The sequence below is a fragment of the Callorhinus ursinus genome, unplaced genomic scaffold (genome assembly GCF_003265705.2).
Source record: "Callorhinus ursinus isolate GAN/ISIS: 27379988/994484 unplaced genomic scaffold, GSC_fseal_2.0 scaffold1, whole genome shotgun sequence".
Lineage (NCBI taxonomy): Eukaryota > Metazoa > Chordata > Mammalia > Carnivora > Otariidae > Callorhinus > Callorhinus ursinus.
In genome coordinates this window covers 86,095,243-86,112,896 of record NW_027397063.1, presented here as the reverse complement: position 1 = coordinate 86,112,896, position 17,654 = coordinate 86,095,243, and the positions used below count along the sequence as shown (strand labels likewise).

At 40.0% G+C, this 17,654-nt stretch overlaps 1 protein-coding gene across 9 annotated transcripts in view; it reads right to left on the bottom strand.

Annotated features, from left to right (window-relative positions):
• MECOM (MDS1 and EVI1 complex locus) overlaps positions 1-17,654 on the bottom strand; it is a 532,091-nt gene that overhangs the window by 339,733 nt on the left and 174,704 nt on the right. The window contains exon 2 of one of the 9 annotated variants that reach the window (XM_073897586.1): positions 832-1,125. The exons of the other annotated variants lie outside the window; for them this stretch is intronic. The gene's annotated coding sequence lies outside the window, so the exon portion shown is untranslated. The remainder of the gene's footprint in view (positions 1-831; positions 1,126-17,654) is intronic. 9 annotated transcript variants of the gene reach the window in all.

The window sequence follows — 17,654 nt, the reverse complement described above, 5'->3', positions numbered from 1 at the left end:
ATGTGGTGTCATCATGTCTGGACAAGGTTGACTTACTACATGTTTTCCAGGATATAAAAGTCAGGACATGACACATCTCCATAATGTGAATGGAACAATTACACAACTGAAGAAGGGTGAAAAAAAGAATTTTAAATGAGCTAAGTGTTGTTATAAGGTTAGCTCCAGAGAACTCAAATCAAGAAAATGGAACATCAGAAAATAATGACTACTATAAAGCTGTTGTGAACAACTGTTGAAGGTACAGCTCTTCCACCGGCTGGTACCTGCAACTGATGAATGATTGAACACTACATCTGAAACTAATGATGTACTGTATGCTGGCTAACTGAATTTAAATTTTTTTAGAAAAAAGATACAGCTCTTCCAATACTTTGACTTTGAATCCCTTTGTGCAACCAACTAAAGTTATACAAAGAACTGCCCTCCCCCAACAATTTAGGGATATTCATGTCCATGCCAACATAATTCATATCTTCTCATTTATCCTGAGTCACCCCTGGGAAAAGTGTGATGGTCTGGAATCAGGGCTTGAGTATTGGTATTTGAGTCAATGGAAAAACCTTGACCATTAAGGAGCAAGCGGTTCCTATGAAAGAGGTCTTAGAAGTTAAAGGTAAAGATCATTACTCTGTGACTGATGGGCTACCCCCAACCAGATCTCGCGATGAGTATCTCTATGAGATAAAGACTCCTACAGTTCCTGAGCATTTCACAGGTAAGTACTGCCACCTCAAACACCAGAAGCATATCTGGCAACTCCCAGAAATGTAGACACAAACAAACCCAATTACAAGTCATGGGCGGGGCAAATACCCCCCAGCAGGTTACCTGCTGTTGCTCAGTGTACAGCCCCTCCATCCATCTTGTGTATCAAACTCGGGAAAGCCCAAAGCGCTGAAATGCTGGCCACCTCCACTCTGCCCTTATAGCTGGTTTGGTTTGTCCATCACGAATGTTGCTCTCATTGGTTTGGCTTGATTAATGTTTGTGAACATAGTTCTTATGTGTTTGCTGGAAGAAAGCTCTTGAGGCTGGTCCAGGCCAGGGGCTGCAAACTGGTGGTCTGTGGGCAGACTCTGGCCTACAGAGGTGCTTTATGTCATTCCCTGTGTGTTTCCTCTCCTTTTAAAAAAAAAAACTCATTTTATTTGTCAGCATTTACACATCAGGAGATCTTACACTAATAAAAACCCATATTTCCCATTTCTTGAAAGTTGTAAGGTACGCAGGATCCCCATCCTAGCAGGGAGACAAGAGGGGGATGTCTGTTTAAAAATCACGACCATTCCTGGATCCTCCATGATCCCTATGTGACTCTTTCCCTCATTCACATTTCTCACCTCATTCCTACCCTTACTTTTAAACGATACCCCAAATCTAGTCCAAATCTCCTCACTGAACAGAATAGAGTTCTGGGGGATTTCAGTGGAAGTGACCAATGTCACAAAACTAGTTTGCCGCAGAAGCGGATTTAGATCTCAGACCTCCTGGTTGCCCAACCAAAGCAATTAATCGTTATATATTCACCAAGACAGTCATGGCCTGTTTGCAGGGAGCTTGGTACCTAGTAGGTCACATTCTAGAAGGATGCATTTGTAAGCAGCTATAAGGGGGTGAAAAGTTACTCGTGCTACAAGAAAATATAAAGTACCATGGGCTTTCAGCATCCACACTACCTGAGAGCTTGTTGGAAATGCAGAATTTTGGGGCACCTTGGTGGCTCAGTCGGTTAAGCGTCCGACTCTTGGTTTCAGCTCAGGTCATGATCTCGCAGTCGTGGGGTCGAGCCCGGCATTGCACTCTGTGCTCAGTGTGGAATCTGCTTCAGATTCTCTCTCCCTCTCACTCACTCTCTCTCTCTCAAATAAATAAATAAATAAATAAAATCTTTGAAAAATGCAGAATTTTGCAGACCTGCTGAGTCAGAATCTGCATTTTAATAAGCCCCACCCCATGATTCAAATTCTCCGCTCTGGAGGACGGGTTTTGCACCATTCCTAAGTGTTTCCATCAGCTCCTATGTAAAGATGGACCCACATGGCTACATGATTCTTTTGGACGCTTGCCCACCATAATATTAGGCACTGAAAGTGTAACCACTATTAGTAATAAACAAATCAGGGTACTGAATTAGTACTGTTCCTTTGACCAGGGGAAGAAGAGTCCACGCATGTTCTCTGTGAGTATGTACTTTTGCAGTGTGAAAAGCTAAGGACTGAAACCAGAAGAACCACAGGAAATAGGCAGGAGGACTTTATGTGGGGCAGATCGCCAGCAGGAGAGGAAAGCACATCCAGGGAGCCGAGCTGTCTGCCATCCAAGCAGTCAGACCCAGAACCAAACGTTATTAATTGCCCTCCAATCCCTCCAATCGAGCCGTGCTTCAGCCCCATTCATGGCTCTACCGCTGTTCTCCACGGCTGGAAGCAGCTCCCCTGATGGGGCCCTGCCACGTGTCTGACAGTCCCTTGCAGGCACCTCTTCCCCGACCAGGAGGCAGGGATCTCCTCTAATTTATAGCTCCTATGTGGAGCATCATTTGGAAGAAGCTCCTGGTTGCTGAGAAAAGGGAATTTTTTTTCTTTAATCTAGAAACTCATAGCGCTTACTTCTGAGCTAACAATTGTTTGGTTGAGATCTCTGTGCAGAATCTCAGCCAGAGGATTGAAAACTGGATCCAGGGCATGAAGACAAAATGAATAAGTAAATTAGTATAGTGCCAAAAGGCAGACGATATCTCCCCTTTGGAATATAAGGGGAGGGGAGAGGACAATGGCCTAAAAACTACTCGGCTCCTCTTATCTTGTTCTATCAGACCAATTTGTATGTGTACAGAGAAGCAGAATACACATAAAAGAATAATAGAAGAAAAAATGAAACTGCAGTCCTCCCTTTTGGCTCCATAATTGTGTTTTGGACATAAAAATGAGACTATCCCTTAAACAGAATCTCTGATGCCCATGGTTGAATAATATATGTTCCCAATTATTACTAAAAGTGTCACCTCTGAAATATGAGGGCCCCATACCTGTGATGCCATCAGCCTCGCAGGCACACACAGAGGATTTAGATTCCTTGTTTTGTTTTCCCTTATCTTTCCCACCCCCTTGAATCAGAGCAAATGTCTCTGTATTGTTCAAAAGCATGCACAGAAATGGATGTAACCTAAGCGAGGTTTTCAGGTGTTCCTTTTTTCCACCACGAGGAAAGAAAATAGATGACACCACAAGTTTAATGCTAATTGATTTATTACCTGCCTAAGCAAATCCTGGGCAAGGCAATGGCAGGCTTGGACTTAAAGCAAATGATTTACAAGATAATGTTTGACTCTGGGAAAGGGTAATCAGACCCAGATACAATGGATGATAGGATAATTGAGAAGAAATAAAAGAGGATAAATTGCCATGTGCTAATGAGTTTACAGGCCCTAATGGGAAGGACATCAGTTTTAACACTCAGGTTATGAGCTAGGAGCAAGTCTTTTGCTCCAGCCACCCACCCCCCCCAACTGCTAAAGATGTAGTGCGGAAACAAACCAAGATTAATGGTACCCCACTCATTTACTTAACCATTCTTTACACCTCAGACAGCTTCCTGTACTAAACATAGAGGGCCACGGTGCTTAGTTTTTAAAACCAACTTTACTCCAAGCAGTTGCCGTCAGCAGATGCCACTTACCCAACAGGACCCGGATACAAATGTTTTCAGTTCAACCACTTGAGCAACAACTCTTCTGCCTCCCAGGTCCCCAGGGCCCTTGGAGCCTGATGAGTTAACGCCATTATCTGCAAGCCCTTTGGCCTAACGGAGAATATTCCGAACCATTTATGCAACCGGGGTGCACTCACATTTGGAAATGGTTGCCTGAGCAGCAATCATGTCTCGCCTCATGATTCATTTTTATATCTCACTCACCCGCCATCCCACATCACCAGCGAGGACCCGTGACACTTTATTGGTATTTTTGATTACTACTATAGCCATCTGAATTTTTCACAGGATGGGGGCCTCTGGTCCAAACGTAGCCTCACACGGTACTAAGGGTACAGGCTACAAAGAAATAAAGGGGCCGTGGGTGAGCGGGGTGGTTGGGAAGTAATGTAGAGCCAGGCACTTCCTAGGAGACCGAGAACCTATTCCCTCGTAATGTTTCCACCAAATGAAGTTTAATATGATGAATCGTGGTGCAACTCCAGCACGTCCTTGCCTCTCAAAAAGGTAGCTCAAGTGCAGCATTTAAACATGTCTGAATGATGACTCGATTCCCTTACACAAAAGCCGAAGGAGTAAATATCCAAAATGACTATTTCTACCTGTACTGGGAAGGCTGCTTTAGAGCACTAAACGTTTGCACATCTGCTTGGGAAATCCGAGGGTTCAGTTCATGTTTACTGAGGTAATGCCAACCAAACTGCACTCTCATTCTTAGGAGTTGATTCACCGTCGTAGTTAGATCATAAAACATAATTGAGCGATTCCTCCTCAAGCCATAATTATTTTTCTGACCCGCTATTTTGTGGAGCAATTTGAAGGATTGATTTGAAACTGACAACCTGGCTATTTCTGAATCAAGCAGTGTCGCTGTGAAACTTCAGGCGATATTATTTTTTCCACTTGACATGAGATTTTAGGAATAGCGAGGTCGTGTCAAGTTTCTGACAGGAGTAAGATTTCACTAGCTCATGTTAATTTGGAACGATCAGTAAAATTCTATTAAGTCTGTCATCCTGGTTTACACTTTACTAAATGCTTTTATCTGAGAAATTGGCTAGGTAACATAGTAGGAAGGTTGTTTTTAGTTTTTGGTTGTCACTGAAACTTATCTGTGGTAATGTAGAATTTGCTTAGCTTATTCAATAGCTAAGATTCATGTTCATTAAGATGCTCACAGGAAATGCAGAAACTGAAAGCTTCTAACAAACTCTTTATGCTTGCCCCTGCCCCCTGCCCCTTACGCCCTGCATTCTCTTATCTTGCAATTTTATTTGTTAATACTTCATATAGCAAACCTGTTCTCAAGTGTACTTACGGGCCACCTCCTCCAATGCAGGCCACTCATTGAGGTTGAATTCTTACAGTTTCTGACTTGGGCCTGTGATGCTCTCTCTTAAACTGTTTGTGCAAAAGCTTCTGGTGCCAGGCAGCAGAGAAGCAGCTGAGACTGGGACCCCTCCATGCTCCCGAAGACCAAAGCTGATCACTTTAACCCTTTAGGCTACTCTAATCCTTTTCCAAAAAGGAAACCTTTAGGTTTCTCCTGCGTTTAAAAAAGAAAAAAAAAAAAAAGGATCCCAATTTCTCAGGCAGATAAACTGAGTCTTAAGAGTTGTTTCATGGCCTCCGAAGGTCACACAAGGAGGAGAAAAGCTGGGAACGAGTCCTGGGATCTCTGACTCCCACGTCCCCGTTGGGAACACTAGACAATACTGACACCCTCCATGAACTGAATCCAAAAATCGTGAAAGATAAGTTGTTTCCTTATATTGTTCAAAGAGGAAAAAAAAAAGAATAGCTTTCCCACAGAGAGCAAACAAGTACTGAATGGGCCCTCTCTTCATCCTATAGAACTCCATGTGAGAATATTTTTTTTCTTATGTGAATTCTTAAAAAGTCCATTTGGATTGCTGCCTAAAACAGAACATTTCAGAACAGACCTATTTTTTGTCTAAACAATAGAAGTATCAGGTCATAGAATTTGGGAGTTGGAAAGACCTTAGAGATCATAGAGTTCAACACCCTCATTTTACAAACTGAGAATCAGAAACATTAACTGGCATGGACATGTTTATAAGTCATTCATAACAGAGGCAATTAAATAAATTACAAGGAGACTATATCTATTTGTATGAACATTCCAATTATTCTAGAAAAAAAGTGCAAGGATGTGTTATCTGAAACACATGTATTATTTTACGTGGTAAGACTTGGCTTCTGCCCTCCCAAAGAATTAGAGCAAATTTCACTGACAGTGGATTCAACTGCATTGCAAAACACTGAATAAATACCAATGCACACCGCCCCCCAATCTCACGCCAAGACCAGCCCATGAGAGATTCCATGGGTCCAGGTTTTGTCGATAGCTAAAAGAGGAAATGGAAGAGATTAGCATGATAGCAGAGCCTAGCACAACACGGAGATTAAATAAGAAGAGGGTCAAAAACATCCATGGAGGGGAATCAGATAACCTATGGGAAAATGAGATATATGGGAGCTCATGTTCCAGGTTCAGGTATCAGTTGGTCAAGGCCTTTTTGGGAAACAATTCTTATCTTCTATTGGGTGCCCTCCTTGTCTTCCTGTTCCCTCTCAGCCAGTGAACCTGCAGCCTTAGAAGCTGGATGTTTCCTGGAGAAAACTAATACTCTTTCTAAAACAGACGAGCAGTTGCACCGAAAGGACCTTCTCCCAAGGACACGGCATATTGATACTGGATACAACAGAACTGTTCAGTTTTGCTGTGTTTGAAACTTCTACTCGCCCCCACCCCTGCTCCTTTATTTTATTTCATCTACCATGGAAAGTAATGGAAAGACTGTAAAATGAGTGGTTTCAAAATGGTTTGAGTTGTGGTCTCATCTGACTTATCACCTAGGACAGAAACGATGGTGCGGATGGGTGTTGGATGTTTTTAGAAAGACATTTTGACATGAAAAGGATGTTGACAAACAACGAAGTTTAATATTATTGCCCAGGGGAAGCAGACGCCCATGGCTAAGTTTTGGAGATCCTAGAATTTTAGGACTGCAAAGAAATTTGTGGCTCTGCCTTATTTTACAAATGAGAAAAGTAAGTTTTAGGTTTTCAGAAATTTGGCCAAGGTCATTTAGCCAGTCAATAGCAATGAAAGACTCAGGCTACTGGGTTCCCACTGCAGTGCTTTTTCCAGAAATACTGGATAAGCTCACACAGGTCTAAAAGGAACAGCTGAACAACAACAAAACATTGCTCTCTATTTTAAAAGATGGGATTTGGGAAGTGATAGTGTATAAATTAATCACAGCCGTCTGTGGGTACAAATGTGACCATAGCTAGGAACTTATGGCTGATAAGGGAGTTCTTTAACTCCTAAAGGAAGGCAAGATTTAAGGTACCCTATGGGAAATCAAAAGCTTCAGCTAATTCTGAAGACCTTCCAGATGAATGGGGGCAGTAGGAACCCTTGTGAGCTGGTTTTATGCCAGGCCTTTACCTCATATAGGGTCACATACGTGGTGAATTGGCAGTTTTGTAGCAGAGCTACCGTCTTTACCGTTTGTATAAAGCTTTGTTTTCCTTCTCCAAATTCACTATCAGAGCATGTAATCTGGCTCTTAATCACCAAGCCCTGATGGCTTTCCAATGCGCAAAGAGCACGACTTGGAGTAGATTTGCTACAAATCCAGAGACCCAGGGAGAGACTCGTTCCACCAACAATGAAATCCTCCAGCCAAGGGAGGTGGGTCATGGACACCAGTGGGAGCCTCGTCATTTGGACAGACTTTCAATCAACAGGTAGCAGCTCGACATGCCAAACTTCAAGCATTATACTGATATAATTTTATTCTTATACCAAAATACAAAGCTGTTGATGAGAAAATTGCATACATGCTGAATGACAGGCTTCATGTCAGACAGCTAGATGTTTTCACTTAGGTCTCTTCCCATCTCTGCCAGCAGGTGGGAGAGGGAAAAGAAGGCAACAGTGTTCTAGACTAGAAATCCCCCCAGGGCAGAGAGCTGGAGGTTTTGATTTTACATCATTGTATATTAAGCATCTACTACAGTGCCTGACCCATAGTAAGTGCTCCACACGTGTCTCTTGAACTGATATGATGGTACTTAAGTCAATCAATTTAAGGAAGAAAAAAATAAAATTTTTTTCTGCTGTGTTTTTACTTATCCATATCACACTAGAAAGACATCCTTACAAACAACTGGGAAGAGTGCTGGAGAGTGGTTTGAGATCTTTTTTTTTTTCTTTCAAATTCAACAAATAATCTTGCTTCCATAAAGAATGCTGTAAAGGTACTGTTTATTTGTAAGTGCCTATGCCAAATGCAAATACAGTTTTACATTCTAGGATCTAAGAGAAATATTATTTTGAAAATGTCTTAAAAACAAAATTTTCCAGTGCCTAAACTATCTTTTATGAACTCTTAGGGGGTAAAAAGCAAACTGAACAACATGCTCATATGTGAACATACACACTGAATTTTTACTGAACAAATCAGAAGTTGAGATATAAGGAACTAATTTTCAAAGTCTGGTTCAATAGGACAGCAAGTTTCCCTGCTGGTAGGCATAAAAGCTCATTTTATCCTTTAAGCCAATAGAGTGCTTGGACAAATGCTCAATTCAAGTATTTCATGGACAGTGTGGGCACACAGCTATATGTCTATGAGCATACAAAATCACACACACATGTAATTTTACAATGCAATTTAAGTATAATGAAATGGACTCCCAGTCCCAAGCATGGGGTACTAAATAAGAAGCCACCCCACTGGGAGATGGGAGGATTAAGCACAGATCCCTGTGCAGCATCATTCATCTTACACAGATATTAGCTTGATGCTCATGTGAAAACATAAAAACTGCATCTGTTCCCTAGGCATATTCTGGTTGTTGTTCAGATGGTTTGTTTTGAAGATGAATTTGTAATGGCTAAGTTAGTCATTTCAAGTGAAGAAGTGTACAAAACAGAGCCTGGCATCTGGTTTAACTAAAACTGTTGAGATATTTAAGCAGGTGAGTGTCATCATCCCTACTTAAAGGATAAAATGAACAAGGAGTTTAGAGACTGTCTCCAGACAGATGAGACTCCATCAGCATATAAGTATAAACAAAATAAAAATGAGACAATAATTCTTTTTTAAACTTGAAGGTCATCCCCAAATATATGTTAACTTTTTTTAGATGATTTAGCCATATCAGAAAATTTCTTTAAGGCATTCTGCTTTGATAGTGAAACTTTAAATATGTCCCTGTATCAAGTTACATAAATTTTCTAACTTCTTCAATTGTCACTGCAGCTGAAGGTAGTCAGGGGAGTGCAACAGGCCGGCCTCCTTTTCCTCTCAAATGGCAATTTGTGTCTTCACTGTCATGGTGTCAGACACTAAGTATATAGGCCAATTATATTTTTGAGGGCCATTTTATTAGGAGAATTGAAAATTTGTAATAAGAAAATGTTTTCTTTACACTTGTTTTTCTGAAAGTGGTTATAGTTTCTATACACTCTTGACCAAAGAAGGGCCCTTCTCAATCTGGGAAATTTCCATGAAGCTTGTTGAGAGACACCCATAAAGTGACAAAGGCAAAAAGACCTACCTGCCCACAGGCCAGCCTGAAGTGCAGTGGCACAATGAGTGTCAGAGCCTGCACATCCGAGATAATGACGTCACTCCAGCGATTAAACAAGATCATACTTTTGCAAGTATTCTCACATATGTCCATGTTATCAGTTTACATTTAGGGGTTTTACTAACATTTCCAAAACAAATAATTGAGACACTGGGAAAAATTTGTTTTGAAGACATATCAAACAGTTTTCTGTCAAATTTTAGTCTATAAAAATATATTACATTTATAACAGTCTTCATAAGAGCAATATTCTTTGTTGAACTGGAAACAAAAGAAAATCTCAAGCCACTATCCAAAATGCATGTGTGCTAGCTGTCCCTGAGAATGTCCCACTGGTGCAAGTTTCACATACTCTGATTATCCAAAAGCACACTGGGCCCTCGTTCATTGATTACTTTCATTTCCCTATATTCTCTCTGCTTTTTCTAATTCTCACTGAATTAGAAGCAGCAAGTTAGAAGAGTATTAGGTGAGGAAATGTGGAGAAAATTCTCCAGGAAACTGAGGGATTACTGTATTATTCATTTAATCTACTGGGCCCGATGGCCACATGTATCACCTTAAATGGTATCTTTACTTCTGTATCAATTTATTACATACAACGGCTTCCCTCTGACCCAGCTATCCCATTGCAACTAAGTGAGAGAAAGAGCAACTCTACCACCGTTCACAGTTACAATCATCAAACCTTTGTCTATGTTGAGAAGAGAATATTCAAGATTTCTTTCTTGCAGTAAAAAATCAAACAATAAATAACAAAATTTTTAAGGAGTGCTCACAGATTTCTTCCACCTTACTCTCACTATGTCAGGCCCCAGAGATCAATGTCAAATGTATTTGATATTAAAAATTTTGAAAATGTTTTCTTAATTCACCTCTTCATATGGAAGAGCCTTTTCCCTTAAAAATCTTACAACAAAGTAATTAATCATATTAGAGTCAGAAGGAAAAATAAACACATTACTAACAAATTTCCTGGTTTCAGTTCTTCCTATCTCTCCATTTGTACTATATTTAAGTTCCCTCTGATGTCTTAAGTTCTTTCATTCTTTTGAGGCAGCCTTGTTTAAAAATTAAGAACTGGGATTCTGGGGCCAGACTGCCTGGACTTTAATCCCAGCTCTGCCACTAGTTAGCTGTGTGCCCTTGGATGAGTTACTTAACCTCCCCATGCCTTAGTTTCCACATCTGTAAAACTAGGATAATAATAATACATACTTCCTAGTATTGCCATGACGATTAAATGAATCGTTATGTGTAAAGTGCTCAGAACAGTGACTGCACATAGTAAGCTCTCTGTAAGTGTTTGTTATAGAAATAAAATAAAAAGCTTAAAGACAATCATTGATTAGATTCCATTTGGACAATGCCAGATAAATGGCCAGCACTTTGCTTGTCTTAGATTATCATCAAAATGTGATCTCTCTCGTTTTACACTGATTTTTTCTCTGTGTGTTGACATCCATTTTAACATAATGACATCATTTCATTTCACTTTGGCCTCAGCTGTTAACAGTGCTATTGAACACTTGGTTTGGATTAATTTATCTTTCACATTTTAATATGGCTTTCTCACTGTAGGAAAAGCCTCATGATATACTAACCGATTTTATTTCTAGAAAATTCAGTCTTGGAGATAAATGATTACTTTTAAGAATACCCATAAAAATTACAAGCTCAATTACAACTCATCTAGCATTGTAAATATTTTCTTCTTTTACTTAATTATAGAATCTATCTTGATCCTTTGGGTTTGAGCTTGCAATATTCTGAATACTGTCGCTACACTTTATGTGATCCTCTTCTCGGAAAAGATCTTCAAAAACTACATTAGTTAGGGCCTGGGACGCAGTCATAGTATAAAAGCACATGCCTGTACAAACTTGCATCTTTAAAACTTGTGTTCAATTTACTTAGATACTAAAGTTGTATTTTGCTGCCACCTGAACATTTGAGTAATAACATGTGAAGAATCAAGTTATGAAACAGGAGTAAAATAGAATCCCTAGCCGTCTATTGCCATTGGTAGGCTGGGAATCCATCAGTCTAACAGATAACCTTCAAAAGCCCAAACATTTGACATGCATATACCAAATGGGCTTCCAGCTGAATAAAGCAAATACTGGTATTGGTTTTTAGAAGCAGGTCCTTCTCCAAGAAGCCTTGGTGCACACCTTTGACCCTTAACTGGGGTGCTCAAACATTGCCTGTGACGATGACTCCCAGTGAAGGCTCTGTGCTGTGCTTGGCTGCATTTCTATCTGAGTGCCAACAGCAAGATAAATGAAAGACTGGTTCACTGGAGTACTGGTGGTTTGGGGGCTATTGATTTTTGGTCCATTCTCTTTAAAAGTGAGATCTAAAAAGTTGACAGAGGGTCATTAATTTCATCATATACTTGTCGTCTCATCCATAACCAATCCAGGGTCTGAGTGTGCTTGTCACTCCGTGTTTGCACTTTATTTGTTTAGGGTTTTCTTGGTGATTCCACTGTTTTTTGTTGTTGTTGTTGTTGTTGTTTGTTTGTTTTTTTTTTTTGCCTTTCACTTCAGCCCCTTTAAATAAAAAGAAAAAGAAAAAAGACATGCCAGTTTGTGGATCTTTCCTGAAGCTGATTTGGGGATGGGGAAAACACAGATACATAGAGAAGAGACTCAAATAACAGGCTCACAAAAGTCTCTACAGCTGCCTTCTAACCTTGGTTTAAAAAAGAAAAACACATAAAATTCATCAATCCATATTATTATTCAATTACCCCTCAAATGAATAAACACATAGGTGAACTGGTGCTCTTATTTTAATGAAATATTAAGCTCTAAGTTGACAACTGTCTTTTAAGAAACGCTCATGCTTTCTTAACAAAAGCTGTTGAAATGTGTAAGAATAATTGATAGCAATGACCATTTATTGAGTTTCTTTGGCTGTACATTCTGAATAGGTCTACCAATCCTTCAAGAAACACCAGAGTGAGTTTTAAGATATCATGAAAACATCTTACTGTTGTGATTTTATTGGGTTATGATGGTGGGTTTAATTTTTGTTTGTTTTTTAACAGGGTAAGGAGAGCTTGGCAGCCTCCATAATTATTATTGAAATAACCATCAAATAAAATCTTGAAGCCTGGTTGAATATTCAATGAGCTGTGTAAATCTGGAGTGCATGAAACAATAGCACAGGGCAGGAGTAGAAATCCAGAAAACGAAATAGGGGTTTTAGATGGTTCTGCAGCAGCCACCCAAGTAAGTGACGTCCTACTTGACTCAGGACATAGTCGATTCTCTGGTATCTGTTTTGAAACCCAAGGCAAGGCTGCCAGTGAGGAAAGCAAAAGAAAATATGATTAAGTTCACGGGCCAAGGCAAGGAAATCCAGTATTAATAATATCACAACCTGCCAGTAAATCTCTATTTTATAGGTGAAGAAATACATTTCTACTTTAAAGTGTGTTTTTATATACCCCTGAGTGCCCAACTAGCTAAACTACCAAGGGAGCTCTACATGATTTAGAAGTTAATCCTTCAAATGGCTAACAATTGAATGCCTCAGCTGTTTGTAGTTTCCTACTGCTGGCTAATTTCATTTTTGTTTCATATGTTCGGTGGTAAGCTTTCATTGTTCGCTGACACTGAGGTTGTAAGTCTAGTTAATTTAGTTAAAATGAGGCTGGGAATGTTCACAGTTTTCCTCCTGCTTCAACCAGACCTGCGAGAACTTGGAGTGAACACCCCACAAAGAAACTCAGTGGGGAAGAAAATTCAGACGGCCCAGCTCAGGGTCAGCTTTAACAACCACTGAAGAGGGACGTAAATAAAAATTTTTAAATGAGTCAAGGCATCTGAAATCTGAAAATGTTTGATGCTTTGCATTATCTCAGACTCTGAGGTTGCCTTTTATGACCAACTCACTTTTCCTTTTTATTTTATTTTCCCTCAAAGCCATTGCTTGAAACTGTAGTAAAGGACAAACCCAACAGCTTCTTACTAGCAAAATCCCTGGATTTTGTTTGCATCAACCTATCCCTAATGACTGTCAGAAGAAATAGACTTTCCCCAGGCCCTTGCTCTGTCTCTCACCACTGTCCCAGGGCTTCTCACACTTCTTTCAGCTATTCAAAGGCACAAAGCTCCTTCCCACTTTCCTCTTCAGCATACAACTCCTCATCCCGTTAGCTCAATATAGCCATCACTTGCTCAAGGCATCTATGCTAACATGTCACAGCAAGGCTGGTCCACTGGGCCCACGTTCTCTCCCTTGTGCACACAACTCTTTATTCTTCATAGCACTAAACAAGATTGTAATTAAACAACTAATCATGTAATTGATATTTTAATGTCTGCCTTTCGCATTATAGCATAAGCTCTGGGTAGCCTGGGACAATACCTGTCTTTATTCACCTTCCTATGTTCCAGAGCCCAGCTCAGGGTATATACTCAAAATGGTGCTGAATGAATGAAATCTGTTCCAGCATCACTTATCTCACCTGCAAAATGGAATAAAAAGGAATGCTTGTTTTCTGACATTGTGATTAGGATCAAATGAGACAACAAATATGTGAAAAACACTTTATATGCCATCAAATGTTACAGGCATTATTGTAAATACATAATGGTAGTAGTTCTTGCTGTATCTGTTTCTGACATATGGAAGCAATTTCTTGAAAGGAATTTCTCTACTGATGACTACTGTGATCTTCCTTCATGCAAAAACAGCCAACCACTAGCCTGGAAGCAGTCCCACCGTCTCCCTCAACTACCTCTGAGCTTCTTAAACAGACTGCCACCTACAAATCTGATTTCAGACCTTCATAATTCCATTATAATCATCATCTCGGTTGACTCCAAAAACAAACAAACAAACAAACAAAGCCATTTTTGAATGTTAGAATATAAAGTCCTTCTAGGGCAAAACAAGGCCCTGCCTAGAGTCATTTAATTCTAATAGTGCAGATGGACATAGGAATAGGTCATCACGATTCTAGCCAAATTCTGTAACGAGGACCAGAGAACTCTGTATCAGATCCTAAGAGAAAGGCACTGAACTCAGGCTGAAGCCTCGCGAATGACTCCTGGAGATGGTGACTGGGCTAATTCTTAAAGAATGAACAAGGTTCCCCAGGTAAAGGTGAGGAAAGTGTTCCCAACAGAAGAACAAGTAAGATGAGCAAGATACAAAAGTATGAAACAATTAGAAGTCCAGATGGCCAATGACATGGGTTGTCAGTAGAAGACCAGCAGAGAGGTTTTATTTACAATATCCTCATATTCTAGCAGTTGCTTAGAAACCTAAATCTGAGATGCGGCTTTAACAGCCAAAAGGAGAATTGCTAACACCCAGCAAAATCAGCTTATGAGTGACTTAAAATCAAAATCACCACTCCATCATACCTATCTTAGCATCAGCTAAATGGAGCTGCTTTTAGAAAAGCTATTTTCCATGATAATTTTCTTTCTGAAAAACCAATCATGTGAAAGTATGAAAAATGTACATTTCAATGCTTAAATATGTCTTTTTCTTCTCCTACGCAGAAGCCCTCCTCCTTTCCTCCTCTCCAGCAATGCCCGCTTGCATTCATAACTGTGTCCACAGAGATACAGACTTTTTTTCGAAGAAGTCATTAATTCTCGAGTTTGAGAAATATGAAATAGACAAAGTGGGTAATTTTTCACACTTAGAAGAATTTCTCCCATTATATTTGACTCTCTTTCTTGCACAGCTGAAGAGATTAATATAATTTATTTTTTCCATTAATTGGCTTCACAGATTGCCATGGGAGATGGAACCCAATCAAGTCAAACAAAACAGAAAATGCCCATAGCACTCATTTACCCCTGACCAAGGACCTGTGGTCATCACAGCTTAACCTCCCAGCAGCTAGCCTTCCCAAGAAACTGATATGATATTAAAGCTCCAGAGGAATCAAACCTTAAATAAATTGCTGAATTATCCTCTCCTCCTTTAAAGAGGTCTCCCTTTAAATTCAAAAAATGATCAGTAGTCAAGCGCAAGTGCCAACAATGTGAAAGTTTGTACGATGACATCACTCGTCAAATCATTTCACTCTGAAGAAGTTTGGAGTTGGAACAATTCTAGCTTATTGCGGAGCTCTTCTAATTAGAAGACAGGCTTCGGTGAAGCAGTAAGTCACAAAAGATGCATTCCAGTTTCTTCTATTCACGACCATAAGAAAAGACCAGGCGGGGGGAAGTTTTTCAAAGTCCTGAAATCCTATGAGACCACATTTAAACTGTGCGGTCAAGGAAGCTCTTACTTTAACATTAGCAAGATGTCCAAAGATTTGAATTTAGTTTTATGAGAGAGAGGAAAAATAGGGGGCTTCCTGATGACAGCAAAACCACAATCAGATCGTCGGAGGTCCTCGTGGCCAGCTATGAATTTATTCGTTTAATAACCCTGTCCTTGCTGTTGGGGCTCACTGCTGGCAGAGTAACACAGCTCCAGGGTCACCGTTTCTACCATGAAGGGGGCAGGTGCAGGTGTAGAAGGGGGAGGGAAGGAGCACAAGGGAGGAAAGTGCTCTTTATTACGCTGGCCCCCTCTATCCACATGGTGTTTGCTCTCCTCCTGGTCCAAGAAGAGAAATTCCGAGATGCCATGAGTCACAGCATTTGATCTCTAAGCACAGCAAGCCTCAAAGGAAGAAATCCCTTGAGAATTCAAAAGGTCCTATTGCCAGACTGTAAGTTATACGGAATCTGGTGTATCTATCACCCAGGAACAAAAGAAACTAAATATCATAGTTAGTTGTTCATCAGGGAACTTACTACCAAAGAAAAATGTCCATTTTAAAGCTTTATAGATATATTCAAATAGCTAAAGTGACCCGAGGCCTTTTTTTTTTTCATTACAAAGGCAACTTTTAAATGCCCCATCTTTTTTTTTTAGCTTCTTCATCTATGTTCTGCTTCAGCTTTTCTTCTCCTAAGTTTGCCTCAGACACAGAACAATAGGTCCTTACTTTAAATCCCAGGCCCCTATCCTGTCCAACTCACACCTAGCAGGCTTTCAATAAACATGTTTAAATGGAAGCAGATGTACCACTTAATCAGATAATGGAGAACACTGATAAAACTAAGACGTCTCAGAAAAGTCATGAGTTCTTTGGGCTCAATATCCAGGAATTCAGCAAGAAGGAAATGCTCTCCCAGCTGGGCAATAATTACTATTTCTTTGATTTCTAAGCTCCCGTGGCACTGCAGTAAAGTGTCCAAGTCCTGTATGTTAACCATGTTCCTTTATTATGTGCCTCTAATTTCTGGTTTTTCTTTCCTCCCAGCTCCTCATCAAAATGCCTGAAGTCACATTTTGATCATCGTGAAGGCAAACAAAGCACTTAGGTGCTTTTCATTTCTCTTCTCTGCCTCTTCTCCACTAACTTTTTCCCATTTCTATGTATACAATTTCTTCTGTTGAATACTTTTCCTGACTATTCCATTCAGGTGCTCCTACTTTCATGGTGTAATTTTATTTACACCCCCTTGTTTGTAGCATTTTTTTGCTGCCCATGCATCAGTGACCTTCGGTTTAAGATCTTCAACTACACAGATGGGCTAGACTTCCTGCCGTCTGGTGGGATGGGGGGAGAATATAACAAAATCCTGCCACAACTGCATACAGAAGGTTTGTAATAGTTTTTCTTGCCCCATTTAAGAGATTCAATCACTCATTGTTGCTTAAAACATTGTGTAAGAAAATAATAACATAAGCCTTATTGTTTATTTTATTTAAATTGCTCAAGTTATTTAAAAAATAAGAAAAATAAATAAATTGCTCAGGTTATATGGAATCCTACTTTTTTTTTTCAACCAACAAAAATTTCATGGGCAAGGTCAATGATAATGACTACTATTATGGTGAGAAAAGTATGTCACATTTTCTAGTGTATCAATCAAAATATGTATTGGACCTACTTTGTAACTATCTGATAGCCATCAATACATACAGACAACACCCAAAAACCATGCCAACGGTCAAAGATTTTAAAAATCAGTGATGCACCATAGGGAAGGGAAGGGAAGGAAGACCTAGGATCCAATAGTCTACTGGTTTTCAAAATGAGGTCCAAAGCAGTGGTTCCAATCCTGAACGAGAATCAGAATAATCTCGGAAGCTTTTTAAGAAATACAGAATCCCAGGGGTGCCTGGGTGGCTCAGTCGGTTAAGCATCTGCCTTTGGCTCAGGTCATGATCCCAGGTCCTGGGATAGAGCCTGGCATTGGGCTCCCTGCTGAGCAGGGAGTCTGCTTCTCCCTCTTCCCCTTGCCCCTGGCTCATGCCCTCTCTCTCTCTCT